Below are 18,686 nucleotides of genomic sequence, written 5' to 3'. Positions count from 1 at the left end.
TGTGAGCTCTTTCAACACACCAAGCTCTCTCTTCCAAGCGGCCCTCACATGTGTTTCTCCAAATGAAACTCTCCCACCCCTACTCAACCCCCGTTGCAGCAACATACACGTAGCTGACTTCTTCGAGTCCTTTGGGCCTTTGCTTAAATTTCACCATCTCAAAAGAGTCCTTTTCAGATGTTTGAGTCAGTACCTCTTGCCTGTTTGCCAACATTATGACCTGTCCCCAATTTGATCCCTTTGTGATACGGACGCAGTTTGTAACGTGCCTTTGTCTCCTTTCCCATACCTGACTGGGATCATACTGTGAACAGAGGCCATGTGTGATTCAGCCCCTACAAGATCACACTGCCTACCTTAGCCCTGGCACACAAAACGCAGCTGACACCTGTCCCTGAAGGAATGACAGGTGAATGAATGACCTAGCCCGTGGCCCAGTGCCGCACACAGTTGGTGCTTCATATGTGCGTATTTAATGAGTAAGTGGGAAAATGACCCAGTGCCACCCACCGCCAGGGCTTTCTGGGTGGGAGGCAGCACTCACTGACCCCTTGGGTCCCTCCCAGCTCTGCCGGATGCCCTGAGCCAGGGGTGTTTCTGGCATGTGTGCATGGGGGTTTCCAGGGAACAGGCTTCCTGCTGCATGAACCTGTGGCTCCTTCTCCAGAGAGCTGAGTCCTGGAGATCCAGGCATCCCTCCCTTACTCCGACCCCCCCAGCCCTGTCGCCCCACCACACACACAGCCTTCATGTCATTACCCGTCTCCCACACGGGGACCTCTTGACCCTCTGACTTAATGATTGAGTGCTCTAGAGATAGGACCTGCTGGCCAAACGAGACTTTGTGCCCTGGGTCAAGTGTCAGGAATAGTTATGGTTCCAAGCCTGAGCTGGGGTCCCCCTCACTAGATCTCTGCTTTGTGCTCTCATACTCCCGGCAATAACGACATTACATTATTATGAGTTAGGATTCGCATGGCACCCTGTGAGTCATTTTATTTTATTTTATTCAGCAGCCCTAAGATCGCAGGGCTATTCTCCTTGCTTGAGGCTTAGAGAAGGCTACTGGCTTATTCAACGTTGCACAGCTACTAAGTGACAAAACCAGGCTTGTCTGACTGTAGACTCTTCTTTTCATTACTATGACTGTAGTGATGTGGATGAACTCACTTCCAGCTGACCTCTGGGAGGTGGGGGCTCCCAGTGGGCTGAGGGAGCACCATTGCCTTTTGGTGTCCATCAGTCATGGCTCTCAGCTGTGGAAAAGCATATCCATCTGCCTTGGATCTGATCTGTGGCATTATTCTCTTGTATGCTCTTTTTGTAAATATATACTGAGGACCTATGTGGTGCACGGCGCGGTAGAAGGTACCGTGGGAAACAGCCATGAGCAGACCTGAGTGTATGGCTGGCCAGAGTCGCCACTAGTCTGTGACCAGGTGCGGGAGGGTGGGGAGCAGGATCCGAATTCTCAGGTGATTGGGACATTGAGGAAGTATAGTCACCTCCCCAGGGATGGAATCAATCACAAGGTCCTTTTTAGCTGAAGAGAAAGCTTGGTGGCACCTAAGTTGTAAACTTTAGGCTTTATATAGGTAGCATATTCAGAGCGGTTGTGGGAGGAGGGTGGGGGGCGGGGAAGGACAGGAGTGGGGAGAGAGAGAGAGGATACTAAAGAACACTCCCCACCCTGTCATAATAGGACAATGTCAGGCTTTCATGGATTCGGGAAGAAGTCTCAATGGAGTGCTAACATGCTTTTAACAACTTGGAGCCAGAGACTTTCTTATCTGGGAGGGGCCGATCTTCATTTAACACCTAAGGCTCAGCCCACCCAAGAGGCACATTTTAAACCTCGCAGTCTGAACCCTGAGCCCTACAGCACTGACCTTCCCTCAGTGTGCAAAGCCCTGAGTGACAACACTGAATGTGTCACCAAAACCCCTTCAGGACCTAAAAGTCACTATGAGCAGATGTGTAAGGAGCCGCTTGTTTGAGCAGCTCTTGGGCTCAGACACAGTGAGTAGGAAGACAAGAATAACCACTTCTCAATTCTGGACCTCAGTCTTCTCATCTCTAAAATGGAAGGGCAAGGACGATTGAACTTATTTTAGCTCTAATATCCCTCCCAGCTCTGGTTTGCAATTGCTCCATATCTCATTAGATTCAGAACAGCTGGATGAATATAAGTGTTGCCACGATCCTCTATTATCCCTTGATGCTTCTATCTACTCTTATTTTTTCTACAAAGACGTTTAGGAGCTGCGTTGATTATGTAGGGGTGATGAGGGGTAAAGAGCAGAACTTTTATTCCCCTTCTGTGATGGGAAAACTGAGGTTCTGCCCTAGACCACGCAGCTCCTTGAATAGCGGTTGGGGTTGGTGCCAGCCTTCTGGGCTGTCCCTGTGCTCTACACTCTGCCAGGCTACCTGGGTACCAACCTGAAGCATCCAGAAGGTAGGCACCCGCTGAGAGGATCTGTGGTTTTGTCTCAGTCCAGCCAAGCATCCAGTCTGTGAGGTTCTCATTCAAGGGCATGCGGATTTGTGAATGGCTTAGTCCCTTTCCACCTCTTTATCTGCGGGTAAATTCCTTCTGTCTTTTAAAGTCCAGTTCACAAGTTTACTTCCTCTGACCTCCTTTGGCTGAATGAGTTGCTGAGCTGCTCACTCATTACCCACTTTGCCCGTTGAGAATCCACCCCCGTCGCCCCTGCTCCGGCACCAGACAAGGGCTCTGGGCAAGTTTCCAGTTTCACAAGTTGGCGCTCTGTCCTGCCCTCGGTTAGGCAGGCAGTCTTCTTCCTCTAAGACCAGGTCACAGCCTGGCTGTGGCCTGCTCTGAGGCAGGTGACAGCACGTTCTCCCATCACACTTTTCCCCTGAGCCTGAGCATCCTCTCATAGCTCATGTTCTTATGTAGAAATCCAATGTTGTATCTTAAAAAGGAGAAGAAGGCGAAGACCAACTTTGTTTAGTGTCACACGGTTCCCAAGCACACTGCAGGAGTTCCACCCTTTGCGTTCATTCTTGCAGGTTCCGACTGAGGAAAGTAACGTGCCCAGCAACGTTCTAGTCCCCAGGGCCTGGCACACAGTAGGGACTTAGTACAGTGCTCTCTCAGGCTCCACTGGGCCACGGAGGCCCTGCATTGTTCAAAACACATTGAGACATTCTCCTAAGTCTCCACCAGGAGTGGGAAACCTGGTGGTATAGACACATCTGGAAGAGGACGCTGTTTCGAATTACAGCCAACGCTCCACTTCCCTCATTGTCCTGGCCCTGTGGGTTTACTCCCTGTAGCACAGTCCCCTCTCCTCAGCCACAGGCTGGCTGCGGCCCCTGCTCCTTTTGGTTTTAAAGAGTGTATACTTGCATCTCTTTAGACAGTGAGCCAGAAGTGGACGTGTCCACTCAATAAATCTCGTGAAAAGTGGCAACTGAAGACTGTGTGCCTGGCAGCAACCTCACAGACAGTTCAGGAAAGCTCACTTTGTGGCGTTTGGACAAGCCACACACCACCCTGTCCCCAGTCCCAGGTCCTGGGCACACACGTGGGAGGCATCGTGGTCTGGCAGGCGCAGGAGCCCTGAAGGTCCCCACGGGTGGAAGCCACTCCCGGCCGGCCTGGATGCCTCAGCTCCCCAGCCCTCCACACCCCTCCCGTGACTTTCCCTCCTCCAGTCCTCACGCTTCTCAAGGGTTTCTCTGACCCCTGAGGAAGCCAGATTCTCCCCAAGCCTCATCTTCTCTTTTGATATACAGAAAATAACTTCTAAGGATCAGTCTGCATGGGACCTCTTCTGTGATGCCTTTCTGGGCCCTTCAAAACTGCACTAAAATGCCTCCACTCTCCACTGGGCCTTTACGGCTCTGCTGCCCTTGAACGAGCTGTCTTACCTCTCAGAGCCTCAGTTTCTTCTTGTGCAAAATGACATCATGTCCTACCCACCTCCTGGAGTTGTTGAGAAGCAAGTGGAGTGAACAGTGCACATGCCTGTGGTGTTACGTACAAGGTGAGGGTCAGAGAGCAGGTGGGTGTGGGCAGCCTAGGCATCCACCTGGCCAGTTGGTTGCCAACACTTCCAGGGCTCCTGGGAAGCATGGTACACAAAGCAAGTGTGGTCCCTTCTGAGAGAAGTCCAGGCTCCTGGGAAAGGCAAAGCTGGGGTGGTGGGTGGGCCCTGGTCAGCATGTAGGAATAACAGCTGTGGGCTGACATCTCACATGTTCACCTTCTTTGGTGCCTCTCAGAGGCACACCATTTGATGCTCAGCTTTTCAGAATTAATAATGAGAGCAAATGCTTATATGGCACAGTGCGTCAGGCTCTGTCTTAAGTCCTTTAAAATATACAACACATTTAACCTTATCAAAATCCCATAAGTGATATTAGCCCCAATTTACAAATGAAGAAATGGAGGCACCTAGAGATGAAGTGACTTGCTAATCACCAGATAGTAAGTGAATCTGGGTGGTCTGGCTGCTGAGTCAGATATTACCGTAACACTAGGCCAAATGGCTTTACCAACAATATTCTTAGCTGACACATTAGTCCTTCTCTGACTCTCTCCCTTTGTTTGTCCCTTAGCCTTATCCCTCCCTTGCCCTCCCTTCCATTCCCTCACCCCATGCACCTCTGCTTGGCTGCCTTCTGGAGCACATGAGAGTGGAAGCAAGTACTTAGGCTTGGAGTTGGGACCCTTGGGTTCTAGTTCTGTCTGCCCTGCTCCTAGTGGGACTTGGGACTGTCATTCATCTCTCCATCCATCCATCCATCCATCTATCCATCCATGCACATCCATTCCTCCATCCGTTATGCTTCCCAGATCCCTCTGGGTGGCAAGGAGGGTAGCAGCTGGTATCTATGAGACCAAGGGTTGCAGCGGCTGGTCAAGCTCATCTGGAGCTATAACAGCCTGAATCATGTCCCACCTAGAAAGGGAGTGGAAAGTCATCCCAGAAGATTAGACGCAGGTCGAGAGGAACTGGAGCTAGCTAGACAGTGCATGGCAAAGCAGACATGAGCCAATGGAGACAAGGCTTCCCAGAGAGGATGGGAAGAGCACTGCTGTGACCCCCTGCAGGCTGCTTTCCTCCCAATGGAGACTGCAGCTTCAGGGTGCATTGAGCTGACACACCTGGTGTGTCACAGCTGTATCGTGTCCCTGAACACAGAGCCTCCTTCCCTTCTAGGAGCCCACAGTCCAATAGGTCATGAGTAGAACTTGTTCCCCCAGGGGCAGGTGTGGAATGACTTATGTCCCAGAGTTCCCTGGGAGCAGAGCAGTGCACAGAGGCACAGGCTCCTGTCGGCTCTTTTGATCCCTTCCCTCCTCAGAGAAGCCCTTGATCACTGCAGAGGCCATTTTGCCTTCATTTGTACCAAGATCCAGGACTTGCTGTTGCCACGAGCTAATAACGACTTCCGGGGTGGGGCAGGAGGGTGTGGATGAATTATGTAAAGCAAGAGCATGGAATGGAGGTCAGCGGACCAGGACCCTTGCACAGGCTCTGCCACTAACCTGCTTGGGCCCATGGGGCGTCCCCTTCTCTGGGCCTCCTTTTCCCCATCTGTGAAGCAGTGAGTGAGGCAGCAGGACCAGCCCCTCTGACACGTCTTCCCACCTGCCCTGACCATCTCCCCTCTGAGTGTCTGAGCAGCATGCATGAGTCCTGTAGGAAGAGGCCACCCTCACTCTGGGAGGCCAGTGAATCTATTCAGGGCTCCAAGTCATTTCTTTTCTTTTTAAACAACAAAATTTGCTTAGAAGTGAATGTATTTCCTTACTGACTCCAAGCCATCTTGCCTCTGAACAGATTTCAAACCCAATCCAGGCCTGGCCCTGGTTAGAGCAGGGAGAGTGGGCTGGGAGGGGCCCTCCTGGTCGGCAGGTGTGCAGGGCTTCCTGGGTCCTTCAAGTTTCACCCCCACCCCACCTGCAATCCTGCCCACCACTCTAGTTTTGGCCCTAGTAACTTTCAACCTCTTACCATTGGTGTGTCTTTGGGCAAGTGACTGTGCCTCAGTTTCCTCAACTGTAAAATGGAAATAATGGTGCCACCTCATAGACTTGCTTGTGAGGATGAAAAATGTTAACATACGTACAGCACTTAGAACCCTATCTGGGATATAGAAAACAATACAGAAAATATATGAATGTAGCTACCATTATTTCTATGATTATGATTATTATTATGCTGTGTGCTCTAACCCTAAGGAATAGCTCCCTGCTGTAATGATACTTTCTGAAATTCAGTGCCTCTGCAGCTTTTATAGGCTGCTGGCTCTGCCTACATGCCCTTCCTTGTCTGCTCTGCCTAGAAAACCCCTACTGAGCCTTCTAGACCCTGTTCAAGCTGACCCGTCGTCTCTAACATGCTTAGTAGACAAGTTGGTCATGTGCAGAGTGTGCTTCCTGCCGCAGTTGGATCACACTTAGCATCTGCCATGCTCTCTGGTCCTCTATTTCCTTGCACGCCTGTCTCCCCCAGTACACCCCAGACCATGTGTGACTGGGAGGGAACGTGTGCCATGTGTTTCTGATTCTGCTCCCCTGCGCTCAAAGGCAGTGTGATTTTGAGCGATATCTGATGGCCTTTGAGCCTCAGAAATATGTTCTTCAAGCCTCTTTTCCTGCCCTCTACCTGCCTTCTCCCTCGGAAGAGGAAGCAGCCCTCGCCAAGAATTGGTCAACTCCACAACCTCAAGACTTGGCACACAGTGGCTGCCCCTTGCTGGATCTCTGAGCCCCGGAGGCTGTGGACGTCCAGGATGGAGACCAGCGCGCACACCGCTGCAGCATCACGTTCTCTCGGACACCATGGTGGCACAGATTTGCTTAAACAGATGAGCTCGCCTGTCTTGACTGACTGTCCTGGGGGCTCTGAACTCATGCAGTGCATGATGGGCCTAGGGCTTAAAATCGGAAAATGTTTTGATGTGTTTTATGTTCACTAAGTCTTGAGAGCTTTTCTTTTCCTTTTCCTTTTCTTTCTCTTGACTCTCATAGCAGCATCTGCCCATTCATTTAGTAAACTTTTATCGAGAACCAACTCAATTCTAGGCAATGGAGATATGAATATGCATAAGACAGTTCCTGTCCTCGAAGTGGGAAAAATAGACACTTTAAGAGACAATTCCATGACGTGGAGTCCTTTGGGGGAAGCTCAGATAGAGGATGAACCTACCTCATCTGGGGTAAGGAGAGGAGGGCAGAAGAAGAGGGACCAATTGCAGAATCTGCTGAGGTGCATTGTGTGACACTCACGGTCAGGGTCCAGAGAAAAGCCCCAGGAAGAAGGGAGGGTTGGAACTAAGAATCCAATCCTGTTTACCAACGAATGAGGACATCTCTATTTTTATAAAAATGACCAAGGACATCTGCCAAGCTGTGGAAGGTGAGACCTCACAGTTCAAGATCCCATCTGTTTCTAGGCTGATTGCAACTGAGCAGAGTAATGTCCCCAAGTTGGACCATGCTTTCAAGTTTAAAAAGCAGAGTCCCACCCATGATCTCATTCAATTCTCCTTCCCTCTGCCCTTCCTTTTTTATTCAGAAGTGTTTACTGAGCACCAGCTGTATGTCAGTTGCTGTTACACTCTGGGAACAGTCGTGCAAGGTCAACAGGCCTTGGCTTCATAAAGCGTCTAGTTCAGGAATTCATGTTATTTTAAACTAAAGAATGATACACTATCCCTCCAGATACCAAATGCCAGTGGGTTTGGGGATTGCTGAGTTTCCCCCACGTTGAAGCTTTCTGTAAAATAGCTTTCTTTCCCCATGTCACATTAGGAAGGAATTAAAGAGAAAAGAGCAAGGAGATGGTGATTTTTGGTAAGCCAGTTCACCTCCTACCCCCTTCAGATAACAGCATTTCCTCTTCCTGCCCTTGAGGTACTAAAGGAAGTCCAAACTCCACTAACGGCCTCAAAATTGGAGCCTCCCAAGCATTTGCCCCTGATAAAACATCGCTTGCAATGGTTCATCTCCAAAAGTTTTGTTATTGATTCCAGCCACATTTTGCAACATTCTTGTTGGTTGCTCCATTTTAAAAACAGAACATTTCACGTTGGCTTTTGTATTTTAGCCCATTTCTCATTTCCCACATATTTCCAGTGAATGGAGAGATTAGTGAATGCATCGTTTTTTGTTGTTGTTTTTTTTTAATGAAGGACGAAAGTTAAACATCCTGTTCTGACTCTAGAGAAGTTTGAAGGTTTCTGGAATCCATTAAAGCCCAAAATGTCACAGGAAAGTTATTCCGGAGCCTGCAAAAACACAATTTTACACTTCTGATGTCCATTGGGCATGTTTGTCTGTCCTTGGAAGAGATCACCATTTTCTTTCTTCACTCCCTCCATCCTTCTTTTCTTCTTTTCAGAAAAATGGAAGGAAGCCAGTATATGTAATGCTAAGTACTTTACAAACATTATCTTATTTAATCCTCCCCACAGCCCCTTCTGAAGCTCAGACAAGCTGATGAACTTGGCCCAGGTCACCCAGCGAGGAAGGACCAGGTGCTGCCTTCATCTTGTTGCATCTCTATCACTTTGCTCCTTTTCTCCCACCAGCCACTCCTAGTTTTACACGCTGATGCCACACCATTTTCCCCCCAGTTTGTAGAAAAAGATGTAGGTTCAGAAGCCTGAGTGTTGGTGTAAGCTAGAGAAGGACTGACATCTTCACCTTCCCTCTTGGCCAAAGACCACGTTTTCTCATTTGTAGGCGGATGTGCCACTGCAAACAGTACAGCCAAGAATGATTTCAGAGCATCTGGGTCCACAATCCCAGGCAGCTCTGCAAATGCAGTTGTCATTACACATTTTACTTCCTTGCGGGAGACAGGCAGGTGGCTCTGATGTCTGACTGTATAGCTGAGTATAGGGAAATCTCTTACCAGCTGGCGAGGGGCAGATTGGCTATGACAGGGCCTGAGAATGAGGGTCTAGCTGGCTGCAGCTTTGCAGTCAAATCTGGGCCTTTGAAATCCACTAATAGCCCATTCCTGGACGTATAACAAGCGCCCAAATGAAGGCAGGCTGAAAGGCCCCGGGGGCCTTTCAGCCTGCCTTCATTTGGGCGCTTGTTAGAAAGTCAGGCAATAACAGGCTTGGACGGGAAGGGTGAGGTGGAGAGGGGTCCGTTGAATTGCATCACCGGCACGGCCAAGTTCTAAAGCATAGGAGGAACACAGCCAAGGGGCCTCCTGGCTTATCCTTCACCTTCATCCCAGCACGTGCCTTGGGAATTTGCCAAGACTCTCCTGGACTAGGAAGGAGTTGGGAAGTCTGTGCTGGTGATGATGGGGTTGGCAAACAGGGAGTGCTGTCCTGGCCGGGCCACTCGCTGGTTCAGAAGCCGCAAGGAGACTGAGCCAATGTCTGTCTCCCAGAGTGTGAGAACTCATCTTCGGGGAGCAGGCAGGATGGTCCCCCTCTTTGCCTTCCAGTGCCCCTGAAGGAGGTAGGGTGCAGAGGAAAGGCCAAGACTCCCAAAGTCACATTATATCTCTGAGCCTACTCTTATCCCCTAGGAATTAAAGGCCCCCTTCTGGGATTTACATAGAAATGTGTTCTCTTTGCTCTTGAGAATCCTAGTCAGCCTTGTGCTGAGATGGCCAATCCTGCATCTACCTCCCTCAGACTGTGACCTTCCAAGGAGCAGAGCACCTCAGACGCTGCGGTTAGAACTTGGGTCTGTGCAGTCCTGCTTGTTCCTGAGGTTTTATATGTCAAGGCTGGTCTCCTTCCAGTCTGGGAGCTCCCAAGCACATGGGCAGGGTTCACCTTCCTACTGGCACATGGGACAGAGCACAGGGTCAGTGGGAATGAGTACCCTGGCCTGTGATGAGTCACGATCGAAATAGTAATGACAACGCATACACTGTGCTAGGTAGGCCCCTTCCGTTCAGACCTCATTTAACTTTCAGTCCTTACAGCGGTCCTTAGTATCAGCCTTTACAGATGAAAAGACCAAAGCACAGAGCAGTGAAGAACCCTGTCTAGGTGACAGTAAGTGGAGAGTTGAGATTTGAACCCAAGGCCCAACTGATTCTAAATCCACTGTATGCACAATAACGTCCTTCCACCCACCACCACCCTCCTCACCCCTCCCACCACCCCCCAGAAGCATCTGCATCTCTCGCTAATTTGCATGTTTAACTCAAGGCTTTGGTCTGGCCAGGATTATCACCACCACTCCACGGAAGTGACAAAACTAGGATGCAAGGCTAGAGGGCCGTTAGAAACCAACTCGTCCAAACTTGTTACTTTGCAAACAAGAAAATGAGGCTCAGAGAAGATGGGAACCAGAGCAGGACAGAGAACCAGCCGTCTTCACTTCTCTTCTGAATTTCACAATCCTGTGTCCTGGACTCTCGGGGACACTGCCCATGCCATAAAATTTTATTCTTTTCCACAAAGGTGAACCATCAAATGTCTAACAGAATTCCACGTAATTGTCAAACCTTGGTGGGACTTTGTCATGAGCATTAGTGAGCCAGGTCAATAGAGGCCATCAGAATGCCCTGAGTGCCATGTTTGGGGGACATTCAGTCCCTATAAGCCTGTACTTCAGGGAGGGAAGGCGTTAAGTCAGTTTATAGTAAGAGACAGGGAGCAGAGGCAGGCCTGGCAGTGGTGGGAAGACCACCAGTGAGGAGGAATCCTGGCTTCCTGGTCCCAGCTACAGGCCTAGGGGAATGACCACTTGGAGAGGAGGCCTGGGATGGAGTGTGATGCTGAGGGCCGGCTGGCACCTCACAGGAGGAGTGTTGCTCAAGAGAGATGCTTCCTGGGAATGGAGATTGCTAGGCCTTGTGCCCAGGACCTTCTTGGTACCTCCTCTTCCACCCATAGTCAGACCTTTCTGCAGACCCCACCTGCCCCACCATGATCTGAGAGTAGTGGAGGCCAAGGCCAGAGGTCCAGCCCGGGGCAGAGGGCAGTCAGGGCCCCGCATATCATGGGTAGGGTTCATGAGTAGCTGTTTGACAGGAAAGGGGAGGCCCGGAGGCTAATGGGGTACCTTACCCACTCACCCGTGGAGAGGGAGAAGGGCAGGAGTCCCAGGCAGATGGCACAGACACATTACTTTATAGCAACATGCCCCACCCTGGCAAAGGCCACCTTGGGACATGTCCATGACATGCTTTGCCTGGAGTTGGCAGACCTGCCACTCTGGGGCCAGGTAGTGAGGTGGGAAGGGCAATTTCCCTTGGCACTCAGCTCCACCTGCTGTGTCACCCCAGGCATGTCTCTGTCCCTCTCTGAGCCTCAATTTCTTTTTTGTAAAATGGAGACAGTATTACCCACCTTCCGGGATCACGGTGTGGATTAGTGAGATGACCCAGGGTGCCTGGCTCAGAGGAGGCTGCTCCGACTGGCTGTTGCTGTTATTGGCTAGATGATGCCAGGCCTTGGTGCCACCGTGGCCTCCTCAGTGGCTTTGTTTCCGAGCTCTTCCTGATATGAAAAAGCAGCATCACCTCTGATCGCTCAGAACGGTTCCAGTTCTTCCCCTTGGTGCAATGTCCGTAACAAATGCCCCTCACAGGACTCTTGTGAGGGTGAAAAGAGTAGACAAGGTTATTTTGCTCTGCGGGGAAGCCAATAACTCGTCGGTTCATATCTTCACTCATGCCAGTCCCAGGCATGTCTTCAGCCTGCTCTGTACCATGTGCTGGATGGTTTCTGGGCATGCCCAAGACGCAGCCCCTGCCCTTGAGAAGCTCACAGTCCGGGCCCATCCAGACACTAAGTGGTCGGTGTAATGGTGTCTCCTGATGGGCCTGGGGTGGGGGTGGGGGGCTGACAACAACCATGACATTGGAGCTGATCCTACAGGATGAGCAACAGCCTGACAGTGGGGAAATGGGAGTGGGCACTGCCAGCAGGGGTCCTGCCTGTTCGTACTGCTGGGGGAATCGCCCACTGACAGTGTGGCCAAGGTCACGTTCACCTCAGGGCAGGGCTGATGAGAGCAGAATGAGAAGGGCAGAGCCTCTGATCCGAGCGCGGCACCCAGACTTTATCGTGCAGGCACGGAAGGACCCGCCAGCAAAGGCGCTTAACAAGAGCAGTGTGGGAGCTCAGTCTGGGGAACGTGAGTCTGCCTTCAGGTGTGGTCTGATTTCGTGGGAGCGTGGGGGACAGCTTGCAAATTGAATCAGGTGGGAGAGTCTGGAACTCATAGCTAGAGGCAGAGGGGCCTGGGCCTGGACAGGTCAGTTGAGACAGGAGAGAGGAGATCAATCCCACAGAGCCTTTCTGGGAGAAGAAGGCCAGAGACGGGGAAGGGAAGAAGAGAGAGAAAGACGATGCCTTGGTTCCCACCTTTTGCCAACTTTTTACTCAAGCCCCAAACTGCAGTGGGTAATGTGAAAGCCCAGTCAGGGGCGGGGTGGGAAGTATTGTGCGGGAGTAAGGACAGGAGAATGGAAGCATCCGAGATCAGTGGCTTTGATGAGCAACTGCTGTGTGCCATGTCCTGGCCAGGTGCTCCACATGTAGCAGTATCTCACCGGACATTTACGATAACCCCAAGGGACAGATATTAGTCCCAATTTGCAGATGAGAAAACCCAGGATCAGAGAGGTTGATAATTTGCTCAAGACACACAGCGAGGAGTGGGAAAGCTAAGATTTCAACTTAAGTCCAGGGCTCCTTGCTGCCTTCGTGAGGTCCCACCATGCTGGTACCCCCAGTCCTAGGCCCTCTTTGTGGGGAGCAAGAGCCTGGTGTCAGGTAGAAGAGCAGCAGGGCCCCCTCCCGTCACTGTGTCTCTGCCTAGACCACATCAGTGTGTTGCCAGGAGACCCCTCCTCAGAGACACTGCCATGTGGATTTTGGATGAGGCTTCCCGGAGGCTTGATGGGATGGGGAGGGAAGATCAACCCAAGAGGACAGACCAGTGAGGTAGCATCTGTCTCTAAGAAGCAAACAGAGGCTGAATCAAACCACTCTGGGCAAAGGCCACATGTACAAGAGGGAAGGTCTGAGAAAATCATGTAATTTTCCTTAATGTAGACCAAGGCTTCTCAGCGTTGGCACTACCGACATTTTAGGATGGATCCTTCTTTGTTGTGGTAGCTGTCCTGTGCGCTGTAGGCTGTTTCACAGCATCGCTGGCCTCTATCTCGGGGCCTCGATGCCAGTAGCACCTCCTCCCCCATTTGAGACAACCAGTCATTACTGAATGTCTCCTGAGGGGGGCACAAAATTGCCCCCAGGTTGAGAAACACTGCTATAGATAACGAAGAATTTAAACCTGAAAGAGATTGTTGAGGTCACCGAGGTGTAGTCCGGGTTCTGCTGGGAACCAGGGAGCATCTCTGGAACTTGTCCCCTCCCCTGGAGCATGGGGGGTTGAAAGATGCTCACCAAGGCTTAGATTCCATCAGACCATAAGACCCTCACTTTACTAGTAAGATACTGGGGTCCAGAGGAGAAAAGGAAGGTGCCTTCTGTCACTCAGGAATCCGAGACTCCTCAGTGCTCTGTATCACTTGTAACAAAGATTCAGGGGCTGGGACATTTCCCACAGAGTTGAGCCCCTGGCTAGCACATACGGCATTCCTTCTGGGAGCCCAGGCCTGTGCCAGGTACCAGGAGGTGCTGGCTAAGATACAAGGGAAGGAGGACACAGGGCTATTCCAGCAGGTTCAGCCCACATGGGTCACAAGGCTGGCTTCACGCAACAGGGTGAGCTTGTGCGGCTATACTGTCCTGTAGGGGGTCGAAGGTCTCTGTGGAAAAGACTTCTTGGAGAAAGGAGACTTAAGCTGAGCCTTTGGGAGTCTGAAGAAGAGTTTAAGAAGGGGGAAACAGCAAGAATGAAGGACTGGAGGCAGCAATGTGAGTCCGCTCAGATCACCCAGCATTCAGCTCTCCAGGACAGTGAAAGCCACAGGACGTCAAGGACCAGGCCCGTCTTGTTCACCATCAGGCCTGCAGCACCAGCCAGCTCATGGCAGGTTCTCACAGTGATGCAGTGAGACCAGGAGAATTCCCATCTTTGTTCCACTACATCCTAGCTGGGCCTCACCTCCCTGAGCTGTGTTTCCACATCTGTCAACAAGCCGGGCTTGTGGTGAGGGCTGAGTGAGCTCATGAGTGCCTGAGGGTTTGGTTGTGGAGAGTTGCCCGGTGAGAAGAGTGATCATTATCATCCCAAGTGGGATGAGATCAGCACTGAGATAGAGGTGGCAGGGCTGGAAGGTGCTGAGGACTTCACCCTCCAGGGAGCAGCTGGACAAAGCCTTGTCCCATTTGGGCAGGTGGAGATGGTGGGGAAAGAGCCACCCTGGGCCGGGTGACGTGATCCCTGCTTCTCCCATCGACCCGGGCAGAGGCTAAGGCAGGCCCCCACCTGGGCTCTGCCCGAGTGCCTGCTGATGCATGCAGGAGCTTCCTCTGACCCCAAGGCTAGGCCAGAAAGGGGCCGCTGCAAAAAGACTTCTGAATTCCTTGGCCAGAGCTTTGCAAGTCAACACCAAGGCAGGTAATGCCCAGGGGCTGATGCGCCTACTCTCAGACCCAGTTGTTGAATGGAGGGTGGGGGCAGAGTGGGGGTTGGGGCTGATTCTGGTTGCAAGGGCTGGGGTCCAGCTGGAGCTCACATGGGCCAGCTGGGCTGCGTGGGCTCCTGGTTAGCCACGTCTCAGTCATATATGGCTGGCTCTTGGTAACCACTGGACCACAGTGTTGGCAGGGAGAGGACATCCAGAGGTGGGAGGGGCAGGCCAGATGAGGAAGAGAAGGCAGGAGGAGGAAAAGGAAGGAAGGATGGGGAACCAAAGGGTCAGGCCCCCAAAGCCAGGGTCTGCTGGAATGAAGCACGGTACCAGCTGCTGCAGGACGGGCAGCCCCATGTATTGAGAAAATGATGAACTCCCGGCAGAAGGCCCTCTGCTTCTCTCCAAGCTGAGCAGGGGCCATAGCTTGCTTGGCTGCATTTGGTTTAGGGAACAGACAAGACCACCGCCCTAAGCAAGCCACCACAGTCCCCATACCCAGGCAGGAGCTCCCCACTGCACCCAGACTCTCGGTCCAGCTGCCACCAGGTCACCAGCCTGAGGCCCTTATCTGCGGGACCTGCAGGCTCAGCCACTCCAGGAAGGCAAAGTCCAGCTTTTCCGGCCTGGCAGGCTTCTGCATGAGCTTACAGCACTAGTGTCCACTAGGTCAGGAGGAGGCTGAGTGAAAACACCAGACTTCTGGGGCAGGATGTCACGTTCAGATATGGCCCTGCACTTACAAGTTGTGTGAACTTTGGCACTTGCTTCCGTCTGCTCAGGCTCACCCTCTTTGCCTGACACTGGGGATAGGAAATCTTACTTTGCAGGCCATTAGGTGTATTAAATGAGAGATGAAATGCTTAGTGTAGTGCCTCGCACAGAAACACTATTAGCAGTAGTTGCCATCTATTGAGCATTTACTGTGTAGCAAAAACAGTGCTAAGAGAACGAAAGAACAGTCCTTGTGTTCAGGAAGCTGACCCCTGAGGTAAGGGCAGGATTCCAGGAGAGTTCTCTCACTCCCTCAACTCCTTTTGTCATTCTTGGAGGCCTTCTCTGTGCAAGGCCTGTGCTGGGTGGGCGCTGGGACATGATGTGATCAGACCTCATGACGCCAAAGGCCATCTGGAGGGACAGACAGGTGAGCAGTCAGGACTCAAGCAGTGTCAGCAGGAGGGATTTGGAGGGATACCCAGAAGAAGGTACTGAAAAGAGGTCCTGAAGCTTCCCCGAGTAGGGGTCTATGGCCCTGCAGAAGGATGGATTGGAGGGTGCCAGATGGGTGCACGCAGTAGGACAGGACCAAAGCTGCAGGTGTCATCTGGCCCCAAGCTCATGGGGCCTGAGCTCGGGCACCTGCGAAGTCCACTGGCTAAGAAGACGAGCACTCAGGTAGTAACCTCTGGGGGAGGCTTCAGGAAGGAGACGGGCTCAGGATGCAAAGAGGCCCCTGATTAGGGAGCACCTACTAAGGGCCTGGGGCTGAGAGAAGGGGAGGCCACTTCAGGAAAATCCTTGCCTTGCACCAAGATGGACCACTTAGATGTAGAAGGTGCCTTTATGACGGTCGAGTCCAAAGCACTATAGGGTACAGATGAAGACGGCAGTACCACTGTGGTCATCCAGCAAGTTGTTGGAATTTTGTGAAATTGTCTAAAAATCTCCTATTCAGGTGCCATCTCCAGGCTGGGAGGACCTTGGAGTGACAGCCCCTCCTGGACATCAATGGACAAGAGCCTCTGATACTTATTTCTTTTCCTTCTCCTATCCAGACTCATAGCTCCCCTCTCTTTCTGCCCGCGGGACCCAGGCCTCATCATTTATCAAGATAAAATCCATCCAAGTCTCTGGGAAGGAAGAGGATAAAAAGAGTTCGTGGGGTAATAAATCTCCTTTACTGTAGGTGGTGAGCAAGGAATTCATCCCAGACTGTGCTCTTGAAAAATGAGCCGCCGTGTGTGGACAGTGTGCATCCCGGGCATGGGGGCGGGTGTGCAGGAGCAGTGAGGCAGCCCTTAGCATCACTCTGAACCTCGAACATCACGGCGGGGAAATCCCCAGAGCTTTTGCACATGTGCTGTGTGGGGGGAGCCTGGGCTGTCATGGCAGAGCTGAGCCTAGAACCAAGGATGGGAATCTTAGCCTGCTCTAAGCTGCCTTCTCAAGGTCAAGGGAGATGGCTTTCTAGGGCTAAACTTTCATCCCACAACTAATTGCATTCATCCACTTACGGTAGTCCTTTCATCATTCATACACTCATTCATTTTTACTTCGCTCTCTTATGTATCCATCACTAACATTTACTGAGCACCTACTATGTCCCAAACACTGCGTCTGCAGCAGAGTTACAGAAGATAGAGCCTGGGTCCATGGTGAGCACAGGAGACAGAAAGACCCACAGAGCAGGGGCAGGGAGTACCACAGAGGGTGTGTGGAGGTGGCATGGTAGGAAGCAGGCAGAGCTCCTGCCTCATCGTCTCTCTCCCCACAGCGGAGAATGCCTTAGCCTCTGCTTCCAAGGAGAGGAGAGATCGGACTGGCTTGGCATCACTCACCCATGCTAGTTTCAGAGGCCTTTCTTTGTTTGAGTCCAGCATCACATTCAGAAAGTGGCTTGCCCATCCTCCAGGGATAGTGGCTTCTCATTCTCCATCTCTCTTCTTCGTGATGGTTTAACGAAAACAGCTTGGGCAGGGGCTGAGGAGTTGTCCATCAAATGAATAAATAAAGCATACTATATTCATGCAATGGAACAACAGATGGCAGTTAGGATGAATGACCTACATGTGTCAACATGGGTAAATATCAGGTTAAAAAGGCAAATCATAGAACAATATATGCAGTCTTCTACCACTATGCAAATTTAAAAATGGAACAATGTTCCATATTGTTTATGTGCACATAAGCATGTAATAAAACAATAAGAATACAGACAAAAGGGTACACCCCAACCGCAGAAGTGATTGCCTCTGGAGGGGAAGGGAAGTGAATGGGATCAAGGGGAGGGCAACAGGACTTCTGGTGCTATGATTTTATTTCTTTTTAAAAATATTTGAAGTAAATACTGTTGAATATCAATGTTAAGTCTCAGTGGTACATACATAGGTATTAGAGTTCTCTGCACTTTTCTGTTTGTTTGAAATATTTCATTTTAAATATAGATGTTTAAACAAAACCCAGACAGTCTGACTCAAAAACCCACATGTACCACAGTCTGAGAGCCTCTGAAGTCCAGCCCTATGCAAGGTGCTCTGTTGAACCTTTTTATATTTAATCTTCCCATCATTCTAAGAAGGAGGCTTATTACCCTCATTTCACAAATAAGGAAATAGGATCAGAGATGCCAAGCAACTTGCCCAGAGTCACACAGCTATTAGGTGAAAGATCTGAGCTTCAGACTCTGGCGTACGTGACCCCAAAACCGTGCTCTCTCCTCCACCTCTTGGCACCTACAGATGCTGCCTTTTTAAATAAATTATTATAAAGTCAAAGAAACAAACACCAAGCAAAATGAAAACTGGCTCAGGGGTGAGAGGTCAGAGCCTGACCTTGAATCTTGACTCTGTTACCAACTGGCTGTAGCCTTTGGTGAACTGCTTTTCCTCTCTGAGTTTCTCTTACCCTCACTGCAAAAATGCAAATTGTGCTGTGGCTTCTCTAGCAGGGCCTAACGCACCCTTGTCTGTGTTTTAATACATATTAGTGTGCGTGTGACTCCTTACACTTAGAGCTGAGACTCTTGCCATCAAATCATAGAGGACTATGGCTTATTCCAGGCAATTAGCAAAGTGGTTCAGTTTCACTGGCTGGATAAGACACTTCTGCTCCGGTTGCATCTTAATTATACGACCTCAAGGAAGGAAATCTTGGTTCAGACACCCAAGGCATCATCCCCCATACTTACCTTTAAAACCCAACCAGAATCTCTGGAGTGGAGAGATCAGAGTGAGGAAGAGAACCGGGCTGTGGAGTTCTCGTGAGAGAGACCAAGAGAAGACGAGGTATTCACACACCTTCGCGTGGCCCACTCCAGCTTCTCTGGGATGTAGCATGACTCATCTTGCCAACTCTACAGGTGGGAGGCATTGTGCTAAGAATTTGAAATTTAAGTGACTTGCCAGAAAGGACGTAGCTAGCAAGTGGCAGAGTTGAAAGCCGTGTCTTTCT

At 50.9% G+C, this 18,686-nt stretch overlaps 1 protein-coding gene across 3 annotated transcripts in view; it reads left to right on the top strand.

The window, feature by feature from the left end:
• The window catches only part of TRABD2B (TraB domain containing 2B), a 227,567-nt gene that overhangs the window by 108,528 nt on the left and 100,353 nt on the right, over window positions 1-18,686 (top strand). The gene's annotated exons all lie outside the window — the stretch shown is intronic.

Source organism: Rhinolophus sinicus, linkage group LG06, assembly GCF_036562045.2.
Source record: "Rhinolophus sinicus isolate RSC01 linkage group LG06, ASM3656204v1, whole genome shotgun sequence".
In the NCBI taxonomy this organism is placed as follows: domain Eukaryota; kingdom Metazoa; phylum Chordata; class Mammalia; order Chiroptera; family Rhinolophidae; genus Rhinolophus; species Rhinolophus sinicus.
Note: the sequence above shows the minus strand (reverse complement) of the source record. Positions and strands in the feature narration are given on the sequence as shown.